This window comes from Sphaeramia orbicularis, chromosome 10 (genome assembly GCF_902148855.1).
Source record: "Sphaeramia orbicularis chromosome 10, fSphaOr1.1, whole genome shotgun sequence".
NCBI lineage: Eukaryota > Metazoa > Chordata > Actinopteri > Kurtiformes > Apogonidae > Sphaeramia > Sphaeramia orbicularis.
In genome coordinates, this window is record NC_043966.1 from 40,389,257 (window position 1) to 40,394,697 (window position 5,441).

Here is a 5,441-nt window from a genome sequence, read left to right on the forward strand (position 1 = left end):
ACGGATAGCAATCCATTGACTTACATCCTGACCTCAGCCAAACTTGACGCAACCAGCTATAGGTGGCTAGCAGCGCTGTCCACATTTTCTTTCAAACTCCTCTATCGTCCAGGAAGGCAGAACGGAGATGCGGATGGATTATCACGCAGACCACATGGGATGCTAGCAGATGATCTGAAATCACAAAAAGAGAGAGAACGCATACAGCAGTTCACACAAGATCACCTCTCTGATCCAAGTAACATCAATGTGGTAGATCAGTCTGTTGTGAAAGCAATCTGCGAGAGACAGCTCACCTACAGCGTCTGTCCTGATGGTGAGAGAGGTGGAGATACAGATCATGTTGCTTTGGTAGAGACTCTCGCCGTGTCCCCTAGTGCTGTTCCCGACAGCTATGGACTAGAAGAACAGTGTGGAGGTCTTCCAACCATCCCCCATCTATCTGAAACAGAGATAGCAGCTAAACAAAGAGCTGATCAATGTATAAAACATGTTATCACCCAGATTGAACATGGGGACACACCACCCCCCACCTTGCGCACCCAACTTCCTGATCTCCCACTCCTCCTCCGAGAACTCAATCGTCTCGAGCTCCATAACGACATTCTGTTCAGGCGACGCCAAGTGGGGTCCCAGACAGCTTACCAGCTTGTTCTTCCAGCTGAGCTCCGCAACATGGTTCTCACCAGCCTGCATGACCATATGGGCCACATGGGAGTCGACCGGACACTGGATCTTGTAAGGACCAGATTCTATTGGCCGAAGATGGTCATGGATGTGGAAAGGAAAGTGAGGACATGTGGCAGGTGCGTGAGGAGGAAGGCGCGGCCTGAAAGAGCAGCCCCCTTGGTGAACATTAGGACCACTCGACCCCTTGAGCTTCTCTGCATGGATTACCTGTCCCTGGAGGCTGACAAGAGCGGAACCAAGGATATACTGGTGATCACAGATCACTTCACTAAATTTGCGGTTGCCATCCCAACACCCAATCAAAAGGCCCGCACAGTAGCAAAGTGTCTGTGGGAGAACTTTATGGTACACTATGGCATCCCAGAGAAGTTACATAGTGATCAGGGTCCAGATTTCGAGTCCCGCACAATCAGGGAACTCTGTCGGGTGGCTGGTATCCACAAGGTTCGGACAACCCCATACCACCCTAGGGGCAACCCTGTGGAACGATTTAATCGTACCCTGCTTGATATGTTGGGCACTCTCCAAAATCAAGACAAGTCCTGTTGGCGTGACCACGTGAGACCCCTGGTTCATGCCTACAATTGCACCAGGAACGAAGTGACTGGCTTCACCCCGTACGAACTAATGTTCGGGCGCCAACCTCGCTTGCCAGTTGATCTTGCTTTCAAGTTACCAGTACAAGAGGGTCAACATTCATCTCACTCCGAGTATGTGCAAAACCTCAGGTCACGTCTCAAGGAGAGCTACAAGATAGCTATGGAGAAGGCTGCAAAGATAGCTCACAAGAACAAAACGAGATATGACAGGCATGTAACTGCCTCAGACCTGGAACCTGGAGATCGAGTATTGGTCAGGAATGTCCGTATTCGGGGAAAACATAAGATCTCAGACAAGTGGGAACCCACTGTCCATGTGGTGGTGAGAAGAGCAGGCACTCTCCCTGTATACACTGTTAAACCTGAAAACGGGGATGGTCCCCTAAGAACACTACACAGGGACCTGTTGCTTCCATGTGGTTACCTACCTGTGGAGGAAAACAGTGAGCTGGTGCAAAAGCCGATACCACGCAGGCCACGAACTCGTGCAAACCCTGTAGTAGAGGAAGAGCATTCCTCAGATGAAGAAGATGATGCACTCATTCCTGTCTGGTTAAGCTCCCCTGTCCCCATGGTCAGTGAGACTCCCATGCACCCGGATCTGCCCATGACCGATGTCCAAGATACTCAGCATACTGAATGTCCAGGCCCTTGTCCTGTTGAGAGCTCTGTAAATGCTCAAAATGACGACAGCCCACCAGATGTTAACAACTTACCTGACCTTGACAATCCACCCAATCTTGACACCCAGTCTGATTTTGACAACTTACCTGATATGTCCAATAGTGCTTCTGATGGTCCTTTGATGTTCATCGAGTCTAGCTCTCATCAGAGTGATACTGAGTACTTACCCATCAATGGAAACACACCAACCGAACAAGCAGATGAAACCACCGTGATTCAGAATCACTCACCTGAGGATGATCATCCAGACATCCAAGGAGAGCAACTCTCAGTTCCCTCAGTTATGTCTGACAAAGATGAGGAGAATGATGGTCTTAAAGAAGCAGAACCTGAGGAGAGAAAGGAGGAAACAGGTAAAATGGAAGGAGAGGATGGGACAGTCCCAGTGGATACAGAGGAGAACACAGATGTAAATGATTCTGTCAGGAGATCTGAGAGAAACCGTCAACCACCACGACGGCTAGATTATACAGAGCTAGGAAGTCCTTTGATCACAGCAGTGAAATCATTTTTTCAAGGACTGTCCACAGCTTGGGCAGAAGTCATAAGTGAAGAGCCTATTCAACCACCTACCCGGTCTCCTCGAATAATTGTCCTTTAACTGTTTACTATGCACAGGGACGTGCATAAGTTCAGGAGGGGAGGGTGTAGCCAGGTGTAAAACACACACAGTTATTAGAGTACAGTAAAAGGAGAGACTGTTTATTTTCTTTATTTATTTTGCATCGTCAAAGTGTCGATTTTCCTATTGCATTTGAATGCACCGCTCAGCTCGCATGGTCCCACGAGGGGTACCTAGTTTTTCAGCAGCCAATCAGAGGCTACGCAGGCCACGCTCAGCCTGTCGGCTCAGAGGCAAAGTGCAGGTGCGTTGCTCTTCCGGTCTTTTTCCGATCTCAGCCAGAGGAGAGAGGGTAGCTGCCTGCTAAGAGGAAGAGAAAAGCGGGAGAAAAACCTAGAGTTTACCTGTGAAAAAAGAGAAAAGAGAGAATCGGAGTACTCACCCACGGGAGGTCCAGAGCCGAGTGACTGAACGAAGGAGAGAGTTACGTCGGTAAGACGAGTCAATTATCCGGCGGGAAAAAAAACTTGTTGGCGCTTACCGCCATCGTCCATGCTAATGCTAGCTCTGTGCCTAACAGGCTAACTGCTAACCTTTCATCCAGAGAGCCGCTGCGAGGTCCGACATCGGCAGGCTCCGCTTTGATACACGGAGAGCAACGGTGAGAAATGTGTCTTTTTAGATGCTATGGTGCAATTTTCCTCTGGTTTTCTGGATGTTGAAAAAAACAGTAGTGCTACTATGTTTATAAGAGCAAACTGAAGTGAATAATGGTGAAATACTTTATATGCACATTGTGTTTATTATTTTATGCTGATGTGTATGTAATTAAAGGGGAAGTGTTTAATTTTTCTCATGTCAATTTAAAGGAGAAAAGAGTAATTTGGCATGTTGTAATGAATGTAAAAGAATATTTTATTTTGTATTATGCAAATTATTGAAAAGTTATGTTATTTCAACTGAGTTTAAGGTAACTAGAGGGTAATTTTTGGTGCAGTTCTCTGACATGAATAGGCCTATAGTGTAAGAGCACATTAAGCACACTTCTTTAATACCTCTGTGTCTAACTCAAAATGTGTACGGTTATGTTTTTTCCACATGGTTCTGATATAGTTATAAATGATATTTTGAATGTTAATGGTTACTTACCATAAGTATTATTGAACCACTGTTCACATGAACAGGTAAATGTGTGAGCACTTTAATGTTTAGTTCTCATAAATGATACACTTAAGACTGAACGTTGTACAACTAAAATAGAGATTTAAGATTTGAATAGAGATGAAGATTTATGTCAGAATTAGATGTTATGGTGTACATCTTTTGACATTTGATATCCCTAATGATGCATCAGAGAATGGACGGTGTTGAATGTAAATTATGTGACCTGTCTACAGGTCAGGTTTTTTTTTAGGACGGAAGAATTCGAGGTTCAGGACAAACTTCCTGCTGTGATAGATGGCGAGCCAACCACCCTGAAGAAAGATCAGCACCGAGGAGATATCCACGTACCCACTCATTCACACACATATGATACACTTACATTACACTGCAAGGACTTTTGGAATCAGGTGAATTTGCAATAACTTCACAACAAGAAAACCTGCAAAAAAAACTTCTATTTTATTTAAGGGCCCCAACAGACATTTTTGTTTCAAGTGTGCACACGATATTTTTTTTCTTTCTTTTTTCTGACTGTTTGGGTTATTATTTTTGTATTCTGTACAAATTTGACAATTCACTTTATCCACTGTAAAAATTATAAGAGTGGCTACTCAACTGTTACTCCTGCGTTTGCCTCTTTATTGTTGCTCAGTACAGTGGCTCCTTCCGAATTTAGTTTCTTCTGATTCTGGTCCAGATCTTTTAATTAGTCCAATCAGCTATTACACTGTAATTCACTTTTATATTTCTAAAATTGGTTACATACATCTGACCATAGGAATGAAGCCATTATGCTAAGCTAGACTATGCTAAGATAACGGAAGGGCTGCGAGAACAAGGCAATCGGTGCACTGCAGTGCAAACTGATTTGCCCACTTATCGAACTCATTAGTGCATGACAAATGAATGAATAAAAAACAGGTGGTGAACTCTTCCTTCAGGGTTTTCCAGGCTGGTAGATCCCATCAGAATAGCCCACTGGAACGGTTTGGGTTGACTAGACTGCATTGCATATTCTTCCACCAGTGCAGAATGTGTGCATCATCGTGACAGGACAAGACAACGAGCATGTGCAGAACGGCAGGAATAAAGTCCAAACAGAATAAAGGGTTTACATGTCCGAGGAATAATTTAGATCAGAATTAAAAAGGGATTAAACCAGTGACTTTATTTGGGTTTAAATTTAATCCGAACTTTTCTTTTTCAACTGGAATAAGGTGTTTACATGGGCATCTGAAATAGGATCTAACCTTTAATCAGATTAAACCAGGAATAAAAGTTGTCATGTAAACACACGGACTGAAGAGCTGAAATATTCCTTTTTTGTATTTGAAATAATGGAACAGATGATTGTTGATCATTATCCAAATGCACAACATTCTGAAGGTATTTTAACACAGTGATAAAGTGTATTTTCTAAAGTGATCCAATGAAGATTCTGTTTTATGTATTTACAGTAAATCTATGTCATTATCTATTCTTCCTCATTTAATTTTTTATACTTTTTTGAATTTAAATCTTCTCTGCATCATTACCTTTCGAATGCACAACATGGGTTAAAATCACCTGTATTCTTTTATAATGTTCCATGCGATATTTATATCTTTACAACATTTAATAACCCAGGAATTTATTTAACCCTTTCATGCATGAATTAAGAGAACCGTAATCAAGATTTTTTTATTCCTCTTTAGGCATAAAAAAAAAACAATGATTGATTTTTTTTTTTTAACCTATTTTTC

The 5,441-nt window shown here is 42.9% G+C and overlaps 1 long non-coding RNA gene across 1 annotated transcript; it reads left to right on the top strand.

Moving 5' to 3' along the window:
* The first annotated feature begins 2,915 nt into the window (after positions 1-2,915).
* LOC115427561 (uncharacterized) lies at positions 2,916-4,453 on the top strand. Its single transcript, XR_003936507.1, has 3 exons — positions 2,916-3,027; positions 3,116-3,196; positions 3,933-4,453. It is a non-coding gene; the product is annotated as an uncharacterized LOC115427561 (long non-coding RNA).
* The last annotated feature ends 988 nt before the right edge of the window (positions 4,454-5,441 follow it).